The 22062-nt window shown below is 45.6% G+C and overlaps 1 protein-coding gene across 1 annotated transcript in view; it reads left to right on the top strand.

Annotated features, from left to right (window-relative positions):
• The window catches only part of NR1I2 (nuclear receptor subfamily 1 group I member 2), an 812250-nt gene that overhangs the window by 55737 nt on the left and 734451 nt on the right, over positions 1-22062 (top strand). The window lies entirely within an intron of this gene.

Raw genomic sequence — 22062 nt, 5'->3', positions numbered from 1 at the left:
CATCTCCATGAGCGGAGAGCAGGTAAGTCATCCTTCTATAGTCATCTTCTCTCGGGCGTGTAAGCAACCAAACGCAAAAAAAACCCACTCCCTGTCCCTTTGTCAAAAGGTGCATGCTAGGCTTTTTGCAGCAGTGGGCAATGGATGTTAATTTGTTTTTGAGTATTTCTGGCACCTTACAGTCCTACTGGGGAAGTCTGAATCTGATCATGACCTGGCCTTTAAATATCCTGGGATTCCATAAACTATGAAACCATTGTGAACCCAGTTGCCAGGCAACCTGTTTGTACCGTATCTTGTCTAGTTACGGAAGCACAGGGGCGGTCAGTGCTTTGACTCCTTATGTTACCCGTGCTTGGCTGATTTAGCTTCCATTTTGTTCCATGCCCTTTGGCCAATGAACCTCTCTCGCTGGGTATCCCTGTTCTTGAGGTCAGATGAATTTGTGTTGATGCTGAATACAGAATGGCCTTCTCCACTACTTCCATTAAAAAAAAATGAATATTATTTTTAACAATTGGAAGCAAGGCAAGTGACGCAGGAAATGGCGGCTAGTGTGTGACTGCCCTATATGCAAAGGCTGTGTTTCCTCGAGGGGTGTCAGTTGCCATGGTCCAAGGTACCTGACCCATAGTTTGGTTGTAACCCCTGGCGCAAATGAGCCCAATGCTGTGGGTCACCAAGGCACTGATATAATAGGAGCATGAACACATCCTTTATTTTGGTAATGTGGAGATCCTGAACTAAACCTGCCCTCCCACAGATGGTGGCATATGGGAGGAGCGATTTGGTGTATTTCGGCTTTCTGCTGCCCTATGCCCAAATAAGTGTATGCGCCCACCCCAACTTTACTCCACCTCTGCCAGACTCTTCACCTTCACCAGATTACACCCCTTCAACACACTCTGTCCATGGTGTCCAAATTGCGCCTCTTCACCCCCATTTTGGCTCCATAACAGAAGGGCGCTTTTAATGTTGCAGGGATTAGGAAGTTATTGCTTCCTCTCTATTAATTCAGGCCTGTCATCTTCTATGCTATGTTAGTTGAACGAGCGTTTTCAGATCTCTGCTGCCCGAGATTTGGAGAAGGCAGTGTGTTCTACAGTTGAGTGCACTAGAGGTAATTGTTACAGCTAATTGATTTCAGACACCGAAAGTAGACCATCTTTTAGAGGAAGTGATAAGAACATAAGCTGTCATCTCACTTGTGTCCAGTTGATGAAGGTTGGAATGAGGAATTTTGGTTTCAATGCCAATATGTGGTTTCTCACAAAATGCCTGCTGTCACTGAGAAGCACCTAGACTGGTCTGTAATATTAATGCAACATAACTAAATGTCTTCATCTGGTCTTATCAAATGGCAGTTTACATATGAAATATATGCACGCGGTACAGACAAATCTTCTAAAAATGTTGAATAAAACAAACTCTTTCCGCTTCTCATGGTTACAGCTCTGCTGTTAGCCGGGGGTAAAATGAAAATAAGTCAAGTTACCTGCTGCCGCCAATCCAATCCCTTGGGCTGGAACCTCCAATCCCTTGAGCTGGAATGTGTAAATTCTGCCTGGGTTTAAACGCCTCAGCAGTGTAAAGACAGTTAGGGAAGGTTCTTGGAATCTTTTTGGCTGTGCATTCTCACGGAGTAATGGATAAGGGCGACCCTGAACATTTATGTGTGGGGAAACAGCAGCATTCCTCGTAGCTGCACAATGCAGGCACCTTTTATAACGAATGAGGTGGTAGATACTGTTTACATCATTGCTGTTTGTGCAATTGTTCAAAAGCGCCAACACTCCAGAGTGAAACTGAGTAATGGATCGGGTGTTCCGGCACAATATTACCTTTTGTGAGTGTGGTTTAGGCTATGGGCCTTGCCAGCTTGCCTTTAAGGTAATTTAAAGTGTCTTAACTCTGTAGCGTTGGTTGGACTGCACAATGCATAGGTACGTTTTGAGATGTGTCGTTGGAGCTATAAATGTCCCGCTGTTTTTGTAGTACTGTTTCACAGTAAAAGTCCTATCTTGTATTTAAAGTATAATTCATGTGAAATTACTTGTTAGCATCAGTTATACATTGTGTGACATATATTTGCAGTGTTGTCCTGGTAGTACTGAGCGTGCAGCAGAATGTCATCAAAGACGCATGATAAACCTAGCAGGGATGCCATTTGCTTACTTGGCACTGATCAGCGTCTGTAAAGATATCTTCATGGATATCTTTACGGGGCATCTTTACAGCTGCGAAACAGTGTGTACTTTTGGCACACAGTTTTTGTTCTCGCCCTTCTATGGCCTTGGGTATATTTTCACAGGTTTCTTGATGCGCTTGCGCTTTCATGTTGACTATTTGCCGCTTTAACTTCTCTATGATCCATTTCATGCTTGCACCTTTTGGGCAGCCACGGAAATGTGGTACCAGGGAGTGCTTCCTTCTTTCCTTTTTTCTAAAGGGGGGAAAACCTAATTTTTGCAGCGGTTTAAAAAAGTGAGTGTCATGTATTTGAATATAGATGTGATTCATTTAAAAAAAAAATAATTTTTGTTTTGTTTTAAGGTATAACATGTATCAACATCGATAACACCCCTCCCCCTACCTCCCCATCCCCTTACTCCCTGGGACCCGAGACAACTAAAATATAGCTACCAGTCTTTTGAAATCAACATGGAGATACACTTTCAGAACATATTAAGGATACAAATGTTATGGGGGCACCATTGGAGCATATAGTCACTCTGCAAGTATTGGAGAACCGGGCCCCAGTCCAATTGAAAGTTCTCGGTGGCTCCCTGCAGTTTACATGACATCCACTCCATAGTTACAAAGTGTCATACCTTTCTAAGCCATTGGAGTTGTGTCGGGGGCATCTGTTGCTTCCAACCTTGGGTTATCACCAGCCAGGCAGCCACCACCAGGACCATGATCACCTTCCGCTGGCGCTTGGTGTGCATTTTATGTGTGGGGTCCCATATGCCCGCCAACCATACTCTGTCCCCAAGATTTTCAGACCCTTGAACCATTTTCCCGGTTTGAGCCTTGACCTCGTTCCAGAAGCGTGTGATGTTTGGGCAGGTTCTCCAGATGTGTTTCCAATCTCCTTCCTGTCAACATCAACGCCAGCATAAACCATCCGTATTAGGCTACATGTCTTTAAGTCTCTTTGGTGTTAGATGCCATTGCAGCAGTACTTTTTGCCACATTTCCCTCAGGTGAATGGATCTTGTCAGTGTAGTGACGCTTCGCCATACCTCTTCCCAGTGGGATTGCAGAATTTCCATCCCCAGCATCTCCTCCCACCTCCTCATGTATAACCATCTAACTTCTTCCCCTTGCGAGTTCAGGTGAGTGTACAGATTGGATATCAATTTGCGCGTACCTGGATCTGTTATCATATAGGTCTCAAATTTCGTGAGGTCTCTCGTTTCTGCTTCATTGATCGGGGTGGATAGCCAGTGACTCAATTGGACAGATCGGTACCTCTCCGCCCTCGCCACTCCCAGTTCTTGAACACAGTCTTCAAATGACCTAAGTGACCTCTCTTTGTACATATTGCCAATCCTAGTACTGCCCACCTGATTCCAGGGCGTGAAGGCCTTCGGATCTATCCCCAGTGGAAAATCAGGGTTGTGGAAGAGCAGCGTAAATGGAGATGGATGTGTCGTCAAATTTCCCCTTTACTGCTGAGTCCCACGCATTGAGAGGAGCGCTCAGTATCTCGCTTAATCGGGTATTCGCGTGTCTGTACCTTTTGTGGGACCACAGGAGGTTCGAGAGTGGGCCTCTGGCCACAGCTATGTCCTGATTTGTCCATTTGGACAGTGGGAAATCTGCCTCCCACTCCTTCATGACTTGCGTTGCGCTGCTTCATAGTACCTCTTAAAGTGTGGGAAAGCCAGGCCCCCTTCCTTCACTGCTGCTGTCAATGTGGCCATTGCCACCCTCTGTCTCCTGCGCTGCCACACGTATGCTGATGCCATCTTGTTTAATGAGCGAAACGATGACCAGGGTAGCCTAATTGGGAGGGCCTGTAAGTAATACAGGACTTTAAGGAGAATTGTCATCTAACCGAGATGCGCACCCACCATGAGGTAGATAGTGGGGTCCATCTTGTCAGTAGTTTTTGGAGGTGGGTGGGGAAAACCCGGATGATTTTCAGTGTACAGTTGCCTTATTCTGGAGGTGACTTTGACTCCGAGGTTATACTATCCCGTACCAGCTTCACTCCTTGTTCCTGGCCCATGGTTGATATAGTCACGGGTTTGACCGACAAGTTCAGTATTTCTGATTTGCGTTTGTTTATTTTGAGGCCTGAGATGGCTCCGAATGCCTCCAACTCGCTCATAAGTGTGGGCAGGGATCTGGTGGGGTCCGTCGGAGCCAACAACATGTCGTCGGTGAATGCCATGGTTTTATGTTAAAGCCCGCCCATATGCACTCCCTTAATTAGGTGCTACATTTGCAAACCCTGACCGCTATTGGCAATCTTATTCCATAGCCCATTCTAGTTAACCCCCACTTACACGTCTGCCCCGCTTACATTTTCCCCCACCATCACGCGCTGCCCTTCCTCTTCTCAACCTGTCTGCTAATCTCATTTGCCACGCCATCTTCTTAGCCCCCCTCGCCCCGTCTTCTGTGTGTTCTTCTTCAACACACACCCTTCCTTTCTTACCTCCCCTTTACCATTTGTCTGACTCTTTCAACTGCTAACTTATCCTTCCTTCTCTGGCTCCCCTCCTAGACCCTCATTTCTTTACCCCCACCACTACTACCCCCTTCTTTCCAGCAGCATCTCCTACCACCTCCACATGTTATAGCCTTCCCTTATAGCATACCCTCTCCTGCTCTCCCCAATCTACCCACCTCTTCGACATCTACTGCCCCCAAACTTCCGCCGGCTCTGCACTTACCCCTGGCCTATCTACTCTGCCTCGTATTCCCCCTCTTTGCTCGCACCTCATGTTCCACGCTTACGTACTGTGTATGTCCTTTCTGCTCCTCTCTCAGCCTGCAGTGTTGCCTCCCTGTTATTCGGAGTTAAGTCACAGGTGAGGGCGGCCATGGGTATATTGGGAGCCTTTACGAGCCTATGCATAATTAGTACATTTGTAGGAAAAAGAAAAACAGTCTTTATGTTTTTCTTTTTCCTCCAAATAAATCTGAAGTTTACTCTAGCTGTCTCTTGAAGGCTTCAAGCACAGCAAGGGCTTTCTGCTGAAGTGCATCCTGGTATTTTTAGCCTTCCATTCAAGGTGGGGTGATTAATGCCACAAATGTAAACTTTTTGCCTAGCATATTTCGAGAAGGATTTATATATTTGTATGACTACCTTAATATGGTTTGTGTACTTTTCAAATTCTCTTTGTAAAATAGAATATTGTTGAAAGCCAAACATGGGAGTGAGAAGGGTAGGATGAGAGGGCAAGTGAGTCTTGACTATGGGCCCAGGATCTGGGAAGAGAGGATTCAGTACTGGAGACTGGAGACTGGAGACTTGAGAGGTTATATTCTCTCAGGCCCTATGCTGATTTTCAGGGCACAAGTCGAGAGGACACATATGGGTGGATAGCATCCACCCACTTTTTTCCGGGTGCGAACGCAACCCCTTTTAGGTGTATCTGAGTCTAGCATTCAATCACTCAAGTCAAGTGTTCGGCTACTAGCATTTTTCACCCCATGTTAGCATGTTTCCAGTGCAAAAGCTTACCTACAAGCCCACATGAAAGTGTCGTCAAAGCACATGTCTACTGTTTGGATTTTGTTTTCCTTGAAATATTTCAATATAAATTGTTGGGTTTAAAAGGTGTGTACTTTTTATTCTTTGCCAGTATAGTTATTGGAACTCTTTCAGGTTATTGTTCCAGTGTTGGTTACATTTTTTGAAAGGCAAATACTCATTTGTCTTGTGCACTTTCTTCTGAAGGGAAAGATCAATTGAACTGAATGTGTATATTTCACTTTAAGATATGTTCACTTACAGTGCATATATTAATGGGTGGCAGCCTTTGATTTTTGGTATGGGGGTAGAGATTACCACACAGAGTGATGCGAGGGAGCTGTACCCATCCCCCAGTCGAAACCACACATTTTACAGCACATTTTGCAGCAGGATTAGAGAAAAGCATATTTTATTAGAAGGTCTAAACATAATCTCAGCAACAGTCACCTAACCTGCTGAGTTGTCTTTGCAGCATTCTCCTATAGGATAGCCTGCCACTCCCTCACCCGCAAAGCAGATTTGAATGATGCTCTTGAATTGTAACAGAACCTGGAGTATTGGAAAACTTAATTCTTAAAAACTGCCTGTAAAATCAATACATTTGTACTCCTTTTCCTTTGAAAACAGTACTGTAAATTGCATACATGCAACCCTTTTTTCCAAATTTTCATAGGGGGAAAACCCCAGCAAACCCCCCTATTGTCGGTTCAGCTCGCCCGCTACGCTCGCTTGCATGCACTTTCTAATTCCAGGTTTAGCGCCCCACCACTTCAGAATTTCACCAGCCGCCACTGTTCCTTGGTGCTGTTGATGATCAGCGGGGCTCACGCTGCCCCGATCTCGCTCCAGGCAGGCCGCATGGGGGTGTTGCTGCATGTATTGCTGTCCCACGGCGCTCCAGTGTTGCTGGGGGAGGGAGTCTCCGTCCGGGGGTCCCGCCTCTGTTCCAACTGCTCAGTCAGCCGCGGCAATCCGCCACCTGTTGAAATTACTCCTCTTCTCGGGGCGGGTACACTCTGCGGGCCCGGGGCACGATCTTCGATGGATGGGGGCCCGCTGCCCTCTCCTCGGTTCCTGCGCTGGGTCCCGCTGTAGCGGTCTCTCCCTAGGGCGGGCCTTGCGTGCGGCGCAGGCTCACTGCTCATCCGGTGCACCCTTTCAGCCCCAGGTTCCTATGGCTCTTGTAGTGTCATTCTCATTCTCCCGGGGGTTGCTCTGCTGCCGTCCCGCTGTCAGGTTTTCATTCAAGGGATTGGCCGATCTGCTGTGTTGATGGGCTTAATGTCGCGGCTCTGGGAGGAGAGACCGTCGGACGCATCCTCCTTCAACGGTCGCCATCTTGGAATCCAAAAAGTGATTCCTTTAACACAATGTATGTGTGTATTTATTAGAAAGAGCTCCAAAGATAATGTGAAGTGGCACTGATCAGATTTTGGCTGTTTTGCATATCAAAGAGCATTTTGGGAATCTTCCTGACCTGTGTCACCCCCAGAACTTTTTGCTTTTACTGGTGGATTATTTTTCCTTATACCTCTGTGTGACAACCTTTTTCCACACTGAGTCTTTTACTCTTTTTATCTGTCATTTTTAAGACACTTCATAGTGTCTTTTAAAAGTTATCCTCTTTGACAATGTTTTGGCAATAAGTGACTATTGTTGCTGGGTTACACTAGCGGCTCCTTAACTTTCTCTGGCTAACCTTGTTAGAACTACAGTTCCCAAGGGTAGAAAGGATCCTTGGACCCCAGTGAGACCAGCATCCGCCACCTTATGTGGAGTGCTGGGAATCCTCTCTCTCATTTGAAATGTAACTTTTATGTAACAAGGACAAACATACCTTTTTAATGGCTGGTGGCAGTGAACCTTTTTATGAATTTGGGAGTATTCCTTAGTGTGTTTGTTTTTTTAAATTTTTCTTATTTTTATCTTTGGCGGGAGTCGAAGCGAGGGAGGAGTCCAAAACTCTCCAGCCCTTTTATCTTCCAGCCTGCCTGTGAGATTAAAGTTAAAACTGGGCGGCTGGCTGTCCTGAAAGGATTGCCAACCCCCCAGGTTTGAATGTTGCAAGGCTGTTTGATTGGCTGGGTTCCTGCATAAGTCTGATCCTGGAACCTGAAGAGGTAGTCGATCATTGGAACCAAAACCGAAGAAGATGAAGGAATCGCAGCTGCAATGATTTCTTTTGTATTTTTATGTGCTTTAATTGAAACTATTTTTAGCAACAACATTTTTACATCATAGAACATAACACAACAACATAGATGTAAAATGAAGTTCAGACATTAATCTTTGTTCATCTGAGACAATTTCCAGTGACTGGAGAGAGCCTGCTGTGTAAACAGAGCCTGCTGTAGCCCTTCCTTCCAATTGACCTTGGGACTACGAAAATGACCACCCTGACCCAGGGGCAGGTGATACCCACTAGAGTCAAGAAGACGTGCATTTTGAACCATCCCATGTCGTGTTGCGACCTTGCGGGGCTGCAATAACCTGGAATCTCGAGCCATTGTGCGGTGCGTCATCTTCAGCATCTCGCTGAAACTTTGTGGGCATCCTGCTGGATCTCCAGAGGCACGATTTCAGTCCGAAAAGTCCCCTCATCAGAGTGTTGGACTTTGCGAACGATGAAAACCCATCCAGCAATATTCTGTCTTCTGTGCTCCTGAAAATGGTGCCAAATCCACAGAGCTGCATCCAGCCACGAGGAAAACCTTGCCTAGACCCTTCCCTATGATCCTTGCTGCAACAGTCCTTCCAGTGATCTTTCTTCTTGATGAAAGAGTTCAACAACTGGGTTTTTGGCTACTGATCCTGAAGTCCTCCTCCTGCAAAATCATCTGTGCTGAGATTCTGTGCTGGCTTGGGTATTTACTTACCTTTTAGTCTCTGTGATTTCTGTGTAGTTTTGGGGTGTTTTCTGTGATTGGGGTGTGTCCTCGTCCGGTTCACCCAGACCCACTGCTGGAATCCTCTTAGGGTGTCTCTTAAATCACTGGAACCTCTACTGACTAAAATACTTACTTGTTTGAACATTCTTCCCCCTGGAACTCTGCCTTTGTCTGCAACTGAGCCCTCTCTCACCCTGCCTACAGCTGGCTCCTAGACCACTAGGGTGCCTCTTCTGCCTCTGAGAGAACTTGTGTACTAGAATTCGGAAGGGCTGGACACCTATGGGGTCTGCCTTGAAAAGTAAAACGGGTGTTGAATTATTTACTTGTAAATGAGTCCGTTTGTAACTTTAAACTCTCCGAGTGAATAGTTACAAAAAGTTATTACTTGACTTCGAGATTCGCCGTTCTGAAAAGTGTGTGTATATAGGATTTACTTACCTTGAATAAGCTGCATGTCTTCTTATAGTGTAACTTTCCTTAGAAACTGTCTTGTCATTCTAACAGAGTAGAATGTTAGTTACTCATCTGTGAATTGGGTGGGTTCCCCTCTTCCCAAAAGTAATGTTGTTGGTGTCCCTTTATTATTCCTGTTAGGGTAATTGTAAGAGTGTCCCCAATTGGGTCTTGCTTGCCCTGACTTGCTGTTAGCCTGTCCAGAACAAGTCTGCCTAGTTCATACTTGCCTTTTATGTTGCTGGTAGCGCCTGATAAAAGTACATGGGTTTTGCTTAACTATTATCCTTCGAGTTATTGCTTCCCTTAGTCTGTGAACTGAAAAGCAACTGTAAATGAATATTACACCCCAGGTCCAACTCCCCTAGAATAACATATCCCGAATCAGTGTTGTAGTTGTTTTTACTGTTCCTAGAATAAGTGTTCCACTTTTCTGAAAGTATATTGTCCAGCTATGTGATTTCTTGCTGAGAGTCACGGTACAACTGATGGGGTCTACTGCCCTGGTATTACTAAAGTAATCTAAAGTAACTATTGGGTTGACTTCCCTACAACTACTGTTAGGTGTTCCAAATTAGGTTATATGCTTTCGTCTATGTAACTTCAAGTATAGTGTTGATAATGTGTTTTACATGATCTGTGATGGTAGTTATTTCCCATAAGATTTATCTGGGCCTACTTGTATTTAAATAAACCATTTATTTTTTACAATACATAGTGTTTCAGTGCACCATTTGTATCACCTTGACCGCGGGTGATACTGCCTTTAAATCAGAGTGGAGTCTTGTACTGCCTCAGTTGAATGGTTTTACTAAACACTTAGTTGGACTTCAGAAAAACAGTTGTAACAATATCTGCCATGTGTCTGTGAGAGTTGTTTGAATGAATCGGTAAATAAGGACGCTGGGTTTGGTATGCTTTTTTAAATTTTTTTATTTTAATTTTCTTTTTTTAAACAAGTCAGCCTAACCACACTTTTACAGATATCAAGCATATGTACGAGTGTGCCCATTAAAGACTTTAGCTGTCAGAGTGGAATGACTGCTAACAGCTCAAAAGTGCTCTGTGTTGTGGATCCACCGAACTCTGAGAAACAAAATTGGCTTTATACTGTAAAAATGACAACGAGTAAATTGAAAATAAACTGCAATAAATTGCTGCTCCTCTGGCAATCTCCCGCTCTAGGACTGGGCGTAGTCGGCCTTGTTGTAAATAAATCTATGCTTCCAACTGAACATGATCCTGCAAGTTATGGGTTGGGGGAGGCTTACCTGTTAGGACTGCTGCTTGACTGTACACTTTGCAGAGCCCTTGGCAGGCTGCAGCTGCCTGGGTAAGGTTGTCAGCTACCTATATTGATTCTACCATTTTATAGTGTGGTCATTCCCTGTGGAGTTGTGGTTGCTTAAATAACGGAGGATTGCAGGGCCAACATCTAATATGGCCCTACTTGCCCGATTGCCCCCCAAGGGCTTTCTTCAAGGCCTAGGTGAGGGGGGGGGGAGCAGAGGGGTGGGGGGCACTGGATCTGGGTGAGGGAAGCGGCTGCCATCAAGCACTCCTTGGAACTGTACGCAAGTGGGAGGGTCAGCCTGGCAATACCAAGTAAGGATTCCTATCTTCTGAACTGGTTGCCAAAACCAATCCATATGTCTCGGCGTTAAGATGAGCTTCACCAATTATATATGGCCTTTGTTGGCATTGCATACTATGTTACACTAATAGAAAATCCCTTTTAGGGCTTAAGACTGTTTAAAGTGGCTGGTGTGTTATTTATTCCCCTATGCTGTCAGCACTCTTAAAAGCTACTTGTGCGGACATGCCTGTGTTCGGCATCACTCCCCAGCTGCCGCAGTGGATACTTTGCTTTACAGGGGCCCGGACACCTCTCCCTTTGTCCTTAGGTGTGCATTGGTTGCCGCACCTGGGTATAATGTGCCGCAGCTGATCCGTAACCCGACGGGGGCAAGAACACCTGTTTTTCTCTTTGGTCAAGGCAAAGAACTGTATGCAGCACCTGGCGTCTCGCCTGCTGCTGATCATCCCTGCCCAACAGATGCATGGACGCATCTCCTTTTGTCATTTATCGCGGAAAAGAAATGGATGCAGTACACTCGGGCTATAGCTTGCTGTGCTGTTTCTCCAGACACGCCCAATACCACATTCCTGTTCAAGAGCACCGACGACCAGCTGTTTCTACGGTAGTCGTGCTCTTCGAGCATTTCTACTGAAGGGGCTTTCGGTTTCCTTAGTGCCTCCATCACCGTAGGGACCGTCCCCCCTCCCCCCTGTGCTTGATGTGCCCTTTTGCTGCTTTCGCCATGCTGAGGAGGGAAGTATTTATTTCCTCTTCTGCGCTGATTCTCTCCATGTTGATGGGGTGTTGTGGCACAGGTCAGCGTCGGTGAGAAGTGAGAAGGGGGTTGCTAGAGCACCCTGCTCTTATGGTGATTTCTTTGCCTGGAGGCATGCAGGCAGCTTGGGTGCTACTTCTGTATAGCTGGTGCCATGTCATGTCCTTGTAGAGACCCTCATTTTGTCTTTGTCTTGCTAGCCCTGTGATCCTACCATGTGGCGGGTAGATGCTACTTTGCATCCCCTCCCTGCGACCAAAGCGGTGCCAATGAGGCTGGCGTCCCCTGTGTTCTTTGGCCCTTGTGTGTATCAGTGAAACTGGCTGGGTGTCAGCCCCTACCAACAGCCCCCCCCCACCCCTCCCACTAGGGGTACAACTGGAAGAGAAGCGTGTTGCTCGATCAGAGAAGGCAGGTGCATGTTGAAAGTGGTGCTTGGCCTGGTCCATGAGTCACTTGCATGGGAGGACTCTGGTCAGTACGTATGAGGGCTGTTCCCAAACCTCTAGTCCACCTCTCTAGGCGAATGATTAGAACGTTGGGGTCTTATTTGTCGTAGGCAACAGAGCGACCGAGCATGTTTACCACCTTCCAGGGTTCACCAGAGATTTTATGTGATAGTCTGGCCAGTTGTCATCCCTCTGGTCAGGCCAGATCCTGAATGCTGATGAGGGAGCATTCTCAGAGTGTCTTGCAATTTCCCATTGGAGGTGGATGGTAGTTGAACAGCCATCTCGTCGGCTTTCTTTAAAATAAAAAAAACTATTTTTCTTTTTTGTTTTCTGTGTATTGGGGACAGTCATGTTCTCTAAGTTGTTGGCACTGATGGTTTTAGTTGATCTCTTCTGTCCAGTGCCAGTATATTGTTGGCATTTAAAAGCCACCAAACCTACTTAGATTGACAGGTTTTTGCTGCTTGTTTTTACTGCTGTCTGAATAATGTGGAGCACCCGCGTTAGGTGAAATGAGCTCCATGTTTGGGTTACTTGTGTGTCTTGAGGAAGGCATAAAGGCTTAGCTGGCTTACACTGGATATGATGCAGATTTCGATCACTGCTGGATTGGGCAATCGGGTACTCTGGTGATTACCCGGTTGACCCGGGTACTCGTCACACAGCAAAATACATGTAAGAGTGGGGAAAAAAGGCTCACACTTTTACCAGGTGAAAAACAATTAATCCTAGAAATCCAGCAAAGCTGCTGAGGGACTCAGTAAGTAAGGGAAATTAGCCAATCTGCAGAATCCTCCCTAACAATCACTGCCAAAGATAATGATTTTGCTGATTGTTTGCCATGCTTGGGGGCCAAGGAAGAAACTGGGGAGGAGGAATGGTGTGAGCAAGGATTTGTAACTCGTGGTGGGAGAGGTCAAAGAAAGTGATAGAAGCAGTAATACAAGATCTAGACATTGCCACTGCAATGCAGGAGTTGCAGGCTGGATCACAATTGAAGGAAAGAATGGCTGGAGATGTAAGGGCCAATTGGGAAGTCCGAGAATAATTGAGTATTGGCACCTGAATACTTTACTGTTCTGGGAAAGTAGTTATCCTTTTCGGATTGCGTGAAATTGGATATGATGCATGCAAAGACAAAGGTTTTGTTGGAAGCAGACTATTGGTGGGCTCGGTTTGGATTGGATGGTAGAAATAATGTTCGATTTGCTGTAAAAATGTTGTAGGAGGCTTTGCATGTGGGCCATGATATGGTTTGATGTTCCTCATAACGTGTGGGAAGAGTTGGCAAGGTGTATTTTGGGCAAGGTGTATTTTGGGTCCTGTGGATGTGGAAAATATAAGTTCTACTTTTGATGGATATGTAAACTTGGTGGGTTGAGAGAGTTCGTCCGTGAGGCGAGTGCAGGGACAATTGTGACATTTCATGAGGATGTATTTGGAAGGGAAGGATGTCCGGAATCTATATCGACGGTCATTGGTCTGCAGTTTTGTGGAAACATGATGGAAGAGTATTTTAGGATCTGTGGGGTTAAGCATAAGCAAACATTATTATATTACCATGAAAGTGATGGAGCTTTGGAAAGGGTATAACGGAGGCTTTAAGGATAGTCCGGTTATGTGGATGACGGGGGAAAGAGGGGACTCTGCTGGAGGAGAGGATAAAAGGGTTGAGAATGTGTGCTCATTCTGTGATGGGAGAAGTACCCCTTGAGCTGATGCGAGAATTTCCCTTCCTTCCTCTCATCAATCCGGCCTGGTTAGGGTGGGCTGAAGTTACAGATGTGGTTTTGGGAGCAGTGAGGAGAATGTGTGTGCTATAAAAAGAGAGAAACATTTGATGCTAGAAGGGGTGTACAAGAATTGGAAGTAAGGAGCTGTGAGGGAAAAAAGGAGAAATACAGTGATCTCATGCAAGTGGAAAGAGTGTGCGTAGGGACTGTGCAGGTTAATGTGCACAAGTGAGGAATCTTGGAAGAGTGGTGAAAGTGTGAGGCCCACGGTTGTCATGAGTGGCTCAATAAAATAAAGATGGGCGGTGTGTGGTGTAAATATGTATATATTCTTAACTGAGAGATGGAAGTAAGAATGTGTGAATGTTCTAGAAACGTGGAGTCTTGGGGTCATGAGAAATTTTAGGACCGGCGCTTGTGAGAAGGAAAGGAATGTGAAGCTGGTGGGGGCCCTTACCACGCAATTTACCTTTTCATGTCTGCAGAGAGAATAAGAATATGTGGGATATGTTGACACTCAACAGTATTTCCCCACATCACCAAGCTGCATTTGCGCAGAAACAGCAGAATGGCTGTGCTGGCTCCTGTTAGCACCTTGGCCTCAAAACTGCGTTTTGCAGCCACAAAAAGATGACTGCACCTTCTTGCCAAGCATACATTGGGCATGATGGAACAAGGGGACACATTGAAAGAGCGTGCCAGTGTGTTCTGACATATACAAAAGGAAGAAAGTGAAAAGACAGCACTGCTTTGATGAAAACCCCAAAATCCCCATTGAAAAAAAACGTTTTCACCTTTTTTAAAAAAAAAAAAGAAATGCTGCTTTTACGCTAATTTCTTAAACCACTGTGAACAATAAGGCCCTGCCATGCCCAGGATATCTCGTTGTGCTTTAGCCAAACCAGGCATGATTTCTGAACGGCAGGCCCTGTCAAACCAACTTTGAGAAAAATCAACAAGGAGCTTCACTTTTCCTGCACGGGAAAACACTTTCATTTCTTGACAAATGTATCAAAGCTCAGTAGCTCAAAAGAGACTCCAGCTGTCTGAGCTATGTCAGTTTCAATGCATATGTGCTTCAAACCAAACTCCTGCATACGAGAAAATAACTATAGCTGCAAGAGTGTGGGAATCTGATGGAGATGCAAAACCGAATTTAAAGAGAAATGCTAGCAGCTTGCACCACATGTGTAAAAATGGGCCTGTCTAAAAATGCCAGTTTTCAAAAGTAAACTGAGTGAAAGCCTGCCATTATCTAGCAATGTGAAGGGGTTTTGTTGCTGGTGATAATACACAACACATGGACTATTTTATTCCACAGGCTTGTTTTAATTCAGGACCAAATATCAGAAAAAGGTGTTAAACCGCATTGGCTGGATTTGCAAGCTGTCAAAAACAGGTTATTCCGGTTGGCAGAGTTAAAGCTTCCCCCTAGGAAATGTACCCCAACCCAAAAACCGCACTCCAAATCAGTGCATTTCACCCGTTTTTATTAAAAACCGTTTGGGTAATTTAAGGCGGGAATTGAAAAAAAGCAGCTTTTACATGTGTCATTTTGCTGCAGTCTGTTTTTAAACTTTCCACTCATTTTCGAACGGTATGCTCTTGGTAATCCATTCTTTGTGATTATTACTGTCTTTGCATTGTTGAGAATATAAATTATATTTGTTGATCAATCTCTACTGGAACCCAAAAGTAGTAGCAGACACTGTCTTTATAACCAAGATCGAAAAAGTATTAGCCTCCCAAGAGTTCAAGATTGACCACACACGTGGTGACCTGAATGCAACATTCAACTGTAAAGTTCTAAAGGAGGACGCCAAAAGCTCAACAAACAAGAGAAGTTTGACCGACACAAGGGCATATCCTACACATTCAGATCTGGTGTACAGTATTGACGCCAGAGACGTACACAATTTACACAGTGTGATATCATCCCAACACAATTTACCATCCTGAACACGAAAACCGCAAAGCAAATTTAGACCACGTACATGCCTCAAGGGACCTGCTGCCAAGAATAACGGCATTTGAAGTGGTGAGAACTGAATACAGTGACCACAATCTTTTGCAAACAGAGTGGGACTTGAAAACGCCTTTAAATTCTCCCAGCAGAGAAAAAAATGAACCTTAACTTAGAAGCCAACAAAACTGAGGCTAAACTCAACGGCAATAAAGGAAATTACAAGACTATACCAACATGTTAGCCTAATAGACAAGGCATCACAGAGTGTGCTGATCCCAGACTACCAGCCTCTGTTACTTCCTTATCTTCAAAGGACGGGTAGTAAGTCACATTATAGCTCATTGCCACTCAAATGACCAACCGCTAAAACTGAAAAGAAGAGCAGTGCGGATGGCAACGAGGAAAGCAAAAAAAACTCCAAGAGTGATAAACATAGAAGCAGCAAGACAAGAAAAAAAAAGTACAAACGTTGGCTAAAATCCTACCAAATCAATCTATACCAACAGGACTCAGAAAAAATGCTATCAACACTAAGTGGGAAACAGGCTAGAGCCTTTTGGTCACTGATTAATACAAAGGGAAGAGGAACGCAAGACGAAATATCAAATCATGTGCCCGAAAACAGATGGGTCTCGTACTTCTCGAATCTGTTTGAACTTCCAAAGGCTTTGTCCATCTCTCCAACAAAGAAATCCATAATGTGGGACGTTGACCAGAACATAGTCCATATGTGAAAAGATTGCCAAACTGAAAACATTGCAAGCTCCTGGCCCGGATGGGATCTCAAATATAGACCTAAAATCATATGGTGCTCTTGAACCTCGACTCCAACACTCCGTGTGTTCTCATTCTGCTCGATCTCTCTTCTGCCTTTGACACGGTCAACCATGCCATCCTGCTCAACCGTCTCCGTGATGACCTGGGTATCACTGGTCAGGCTCTGGCGTGGCTGACCTCTTTCCTTTCCAGTCGACCCTCCCAGGTCCAACTTGGGTCCTTCCTCTCTTGACATCTTTTTCTCCACCTGTGGTGTTCCCCAGGGATCTAGTCTCTCTCCCTGGCTGTTCAACCAGTATCTGGCACTCCTTGCCCACCGCATCGCCGCTCTCTGCCCCTACTTTCAGTGCTATGCGGACGACACCCAGCTCATTTTCAGGCTACCCTCGGCCTCCTCCTTTCCTTCCCTCATCTCTGACTGTCTGTCTGCCATCCAGGAATGGTGTGCCGCCAATGACCTCTGCCTTAATGCTAGTAAGACTGAGATTCTACTTATCGGCACACCCACTCCCTCCTTCCCTGTAGCTCTCTGGCCATCCTCGCTTGGCCCTCCTCCTGCTCCTACTTGCAAGGCAAAAAACCTTGGGGTCATCTTCGACTCCACACTCTCCTTCTCTCCTCATATATCTGACGTCTCTAAGAAGTCACACTACCAGCTGCACCTCCTCAGAGGTATTCTTCCCTTCCTCTCCTTCCCCCAGAAGCTCACTGTCTTCCGAGCCCTGGTTCTCTCGAAGCTGGACTACTGTAACAGCCTCTATCTTAATCTGCCTGCCTCCACTCTCCGCCCCCTGCAACTCATCCAGAACAGAACTGCGAGACTTGTCCATGGCCTCAAGCCCAGGGACCGTATCTCTCCAGGACTGAAATCTCTACACTGGCTCCCAGTGGCTGCGAGGATTAAGTTCAAAACCCTCTGCATTGTCCACAAGGCCTTCTGGGGCCTAAATACCTTCAACTCGCTCTTCCTAAATATCTTCCTTCCCGAGCCCTTCGCTCATCCATCTCCAACTCCCTCAGGGTCAGCCGCTTCTCGAAGCAACGAGTCGGGGGTCGATCTCTCGCCGTGGCAGGGGCCTCCCTCTGGAACAGCCTTCCAGCCTCCCTGAAACTTGAGGAGAACCATCTCCGGTTCCGGAAGCACCTCAAAACCTTCCTCTTTGCTTCTGCTTTCTCTCTCCCTCTCCCCTGCTAAAGTCTCGACTGAATCTGCACCGAATCTGCAACTGGGCCACTCTTACCGACCTCGGTCCTGGTCCCAGCCACTCTCCTCTTGCACTGCCTCCCTGGCAACCCCTGCACTGAGGGACTGTCTCTGTATCCCTACAGCCCCCCCTTTCCCAGCACTTGTCTGCACTTACCTTGCACTTGCCACCAGCTGGCCCTATTTATTTTCTTATTCTACTTACTTGTACTGCACTTCCCCCCTCCCCTTCCCCTTGCACTTTTCCCTTCCCCCTACCCCTGCACTTGCGCTGTCTGAATGACACCTGGCCTAGTAGGATCGTTGTCTGTCTTCCCCTTGTTCCCCCCTCCCTGCCTTGTCGCGCCTTGAAACACTTGTGTATAGGCGCGTTACAAATGTCATATATCATATCAATGTCATATCATGGTGACAAATGGGCCGTTTTGATTTGAGAAATCTTTAAAAACTGTACTATTTATGGTCAATTCCCCTCTTTTGGAAAACCACCAACGTAGTACCCATTCACAAAAAAGGAGATAGGAGCGAACCTACCAACTATCGTCTAATCGCCCCATTAGACACAATTGGCAAAATCTTTGGGTCCTTCCTCCTCGATAAGTTTAAAGTCTGGGTAGCCACCTCAGAGGGCTATGACCCATTCCAAACAGGCTTTACAAAAAGGAAAACATCTTTACCCTGCGCATCTTAAAAGCAAAAGTCTTGGAAGGTGCCCCCAAAATTGCTCTCGCCTTTATAGATCTTTCACATGCCTTTGTAAGGTAAATCAAATTACACAAATGGCACTGTCTGGACTCGATACTGAACCCTATCATGGAACTACATACAGACACGTCGATGAGGGCGCGCTTGAGTGGAAGTGGTCTATTGTCAGAAAATATACTCCCCTTTAGAGGAGTAAAGCAAGGCTGTCCCCTGGCACAGGCACTCTATAATGCCTATATTGGTGACACCAGCAAAATGGAAAGACATCCGAACCTTCCCTCCATCAGTCGGTAAAGGAAAAAATATATAGATTGGTCTATGCTGATATCATCATCATAGATCAAACAGGAGTGGGCTTACAGAGGAAACTGCTCAGCCTACAGAACTATCTCAGAAAAAAACGATCTGGAGATCAACATGACGAAAACAAATGATGTTCCTTGAGAAGACCGCAAAAGGAAAATCTACAAAACATTTTCCTAGAAGGATGTGCCTTGAAAACAGTAAAGAGTTTGAGGTACATAGGGGTGATTTTCAGTTTACATCGCCAAGAACTCCCAATGCAGGATTTCCTCCTGTTCATGAAAATCGAGACCCTCACGGCTCAAGCGAGGAGAATGGACAAGAAATTCTGATGTTTTTCCTCTTCAAGCTTCACTGAATTTCTAGAAAGCAAAGGTTGTGCGGACAATAAAGCTTGAAAGCTATTATTGGAGGAAACTCTTGACCCTACCTACCTCCACCACAATCTCAGCACTGAGAAAAGAGCTCTGCCTCACTTAATTAAAAGGCACAGTGGATTTAAATGGGCTGATGCTCTTTAGAAATCTCCAAACGTCAAACCAAATATTATTTGACCTTCTGCGGGAGGAAATGAACAAAGGCTCCAGTACAATGCTGCGTGAGAATGGAAGATCAAAAACATCTGCCTCTTGTGGAAGAAATCGGTAGCTCTGAAAGGGACCTTGACCGTAATCCAACCAAGACGGCAAAAAAAACTAAAAGAATGGGACTGGTGCCAGTTGTTGGATAAGGCGGATAAAAATAAACTTACGAAACATCTACCATTGAACGTCCGGAGGATTAACCAACCCATGACCTACCTAATCAAATTTCTGAACAAGAGACTTCGTTCAACCTTCTTAAGTGCTCTGCTAAATCTGTTGAAAACTAACAAAATCGGGGGAACCTCGACTGACGACCAATGTAGGTATTGTGACAGAGACAAAACAGAAAAGTTAATACATCTGCTTACCCAGTGCCAGGTCTGGTCGAAGAGAAAACGTTTATGGGACACCTATTCACTGAATTCAGACAGCAAAATAAGGATTACTGGTGGAGTTTTCTGATGAATGGCACAACCACCAAGTCCGTAATCGCAGTAGCAAACTTCCTGGAGAGTCTGAACCTGGATAATAAATGTTAGGCCATCACTTGGGCAAAGAGTCAATCAACTAAGCAAGCTGATTGCACTTCACTCTAAACTGTTTTTGATGAAGCAACACTTGTAAAAATTGGTAAATACAGTTAAATCAAGTATATATAAAAAAAAGTGTTGCTTTTAGTGAGGAATTCTATTTGCTTCAAGGTTTTTAACACACGTTCATTATTTATTTGTCCATTTCCGAGTGTCATTTCATAACCTTGCAAGGGGGTTTAAAATCTCTTATTTGGGGAGGGAAGGTCAGATTTGGATTGTTTCTTGATTCGTATTCCCGATTACCTGCTGCTTCTGTTTATATACTCAGAATTAATTATTTGTGGCTTGAGGGAACATTGCAGGGGAAAAATCCTAACTTGGGTGCTATCTTTCCTAAACCAAAAAGTGCTCCTATTCCGCAGTGCTGTGTCTGTTCCACTAGCAAGTTAAACCCAGTGCATTGCTTACTTTGTCATTGTAATTATCACCCCATTGGTGATTGCTGCCCCATATTAAAAATGGCATGATTTCTTTTGAATTTTAAAATAAATATATATTGCATCTTGCCAACCAGCCTGGTTCATGGTCCATTGTGACCCGGGGTATTTGAAAAGGGGGTGTGATATACGTGGTGTACCATCTCAATATTGAATCTATATAATATAAAGAGATGAGCATTTCAGTTGTGCGCTGCATACTAGGCCAAGACCAAGGTGTGTGTCGTCTGATTGACATCCTTAACAATCCTAAAGGTCACCACTGCCTCCTGTGCTTCATTACGCCCTCCTGGAAGAACGTTCCCTGTCACCATAACTCATGCCACTTTCTATTGCCCCGGAACATCCCCTTTCCACTACCATTAGTCCTCACTCCCTTCCCCCCACCTCCCACAACGGCCAACTGATTTCTCCCCAGAACATACCCATTGCACATGAATGACATGAATGGCCCGTGGCACTTAGATTGCCTATCAGAATTTCCCTTTTCTGCTGACGTTGCCCTTCACATTGCTGCCTGCCACTTCTCATGGTTAATTTAACTACATTGCCAGCAGATCCGGTCCTTGCCCACCTACTCCTCACCTAGAATGGCCCTAAGCAAGTGACATGTGTTAAGATGGATTTCTGAACTCTGACCTGGTGGCCAGAGGTTCAGAAGGCCAGCCTTGTTTCTTGGAACAGGGTAGCCTACTGTACAAGCCAGACCAATCAAGGTAGCATTGGCGGCGGTTAAGACTAGGACTCGGGAGGGGTGAGGGTGACTAAAGACCTCAATGAGCACACTCCCAGTCAGGTGTATATATCCTAAAAATACAAATGCATTTATTCAAGGCCTTTGAGTATCAAAACACTGGAATTATGGTGATTCTACATTATCTTGTAGTAATTCTACATTATCTTGTAGTAATTATCAACAGTAATGCTTTTAAACCAATACGATCCTACTACAATACAAGACCAAATGGCCTAAAGGGTTAAACACACAGAATGGGTCCACAACCTACAAGGGAAGGAAGCAAGCAGTAATTATCTTTAGGCAGTTCTGCAAAGTTCAATAACTAACTGAAAGGCAGTCCAGTCCCTATATTGAGAGGAGCCTAGTGCTCAAATGTACTTTCAGGTGTTGGTGCATGCGATTGTGCAGAAGGGCGAAAAACGGGTCTCTTGTAGGGTCTGTAGCAGCTCTGGAAGGTGGGTGAGGTGATGCAGAATAAGTTCCTACTTTTCGTGGAGGGTCTCCAAGAGGGCAGAACAGGTTCCAGGAGTTGGGCTAGTTTGCTAGCTCAAGCTATCTGTGGAAAGGAGAGTGGCTCTCAGGGGGGTACTGGTGCGTAAAAGTGGGCGGACACTCTAGGGGGCACCGGTAAGGCTTGCACGTACTCACCGACCCCCGGTGCACTCCGGACCAAACTTCATCAGTCGAGTCCACTGCATTTGGAGGTTCCAATGCATCAGTTGTGTGGTTTACAGCTGCAAAGTTAGTGTTGATTCCCAAACGGGACAGTGGCGATTTCTCCGCTCCTGGAGGATAGATGAGGCCAGTTTCACTGGAGCATGCTTCAGGGGAGGGGGGGGCACAGCAGCAAGGCACCTGCCAGGTTCATCACCACACCTGGGTATCATGGTAACCGTGTTTACTCCGGCTCGGGTGCTCTTTACCTCAGACCTGGGAATGCCAAGTGTACAAAATCTGGGGTGAGAGTGCCGTGAACAGAGCTTGCGATGTTTCAAGGGTCTCCTTGAAACGGCGGTGGTGTCAGAGCAAAGGTCCTGCGCATGCTGGTCAGCTCAGTGGTTGACCCAGGTCTGAGAAGGCTTACTTGCAGGGATTGATGAAGGTGCCGAAAATAGTTGGTCCCACTATTCTAATGGGTCGAAGCGTCTTGGAAAA

This window comes from Ambystoma mexicanum, chromosome 7p (genome assembly GCF_040938575.1).
Source record: "Ambystoma mexicanum isolate Mex_15411 chromosome 7p, UKY_AmexF1_1, whole genome shotgun sequence".
In the NCBI taxonomy this organism is placed as follows: Eukaryota; Metazoa; Chordata; class Amphibia; order Caudata; family Ambystomatidae; genus Ambystoma; species Ambystoma mexicanum.
This window is presented reverse-complemented; position numbering and strand designations above follow the sequence as displayed.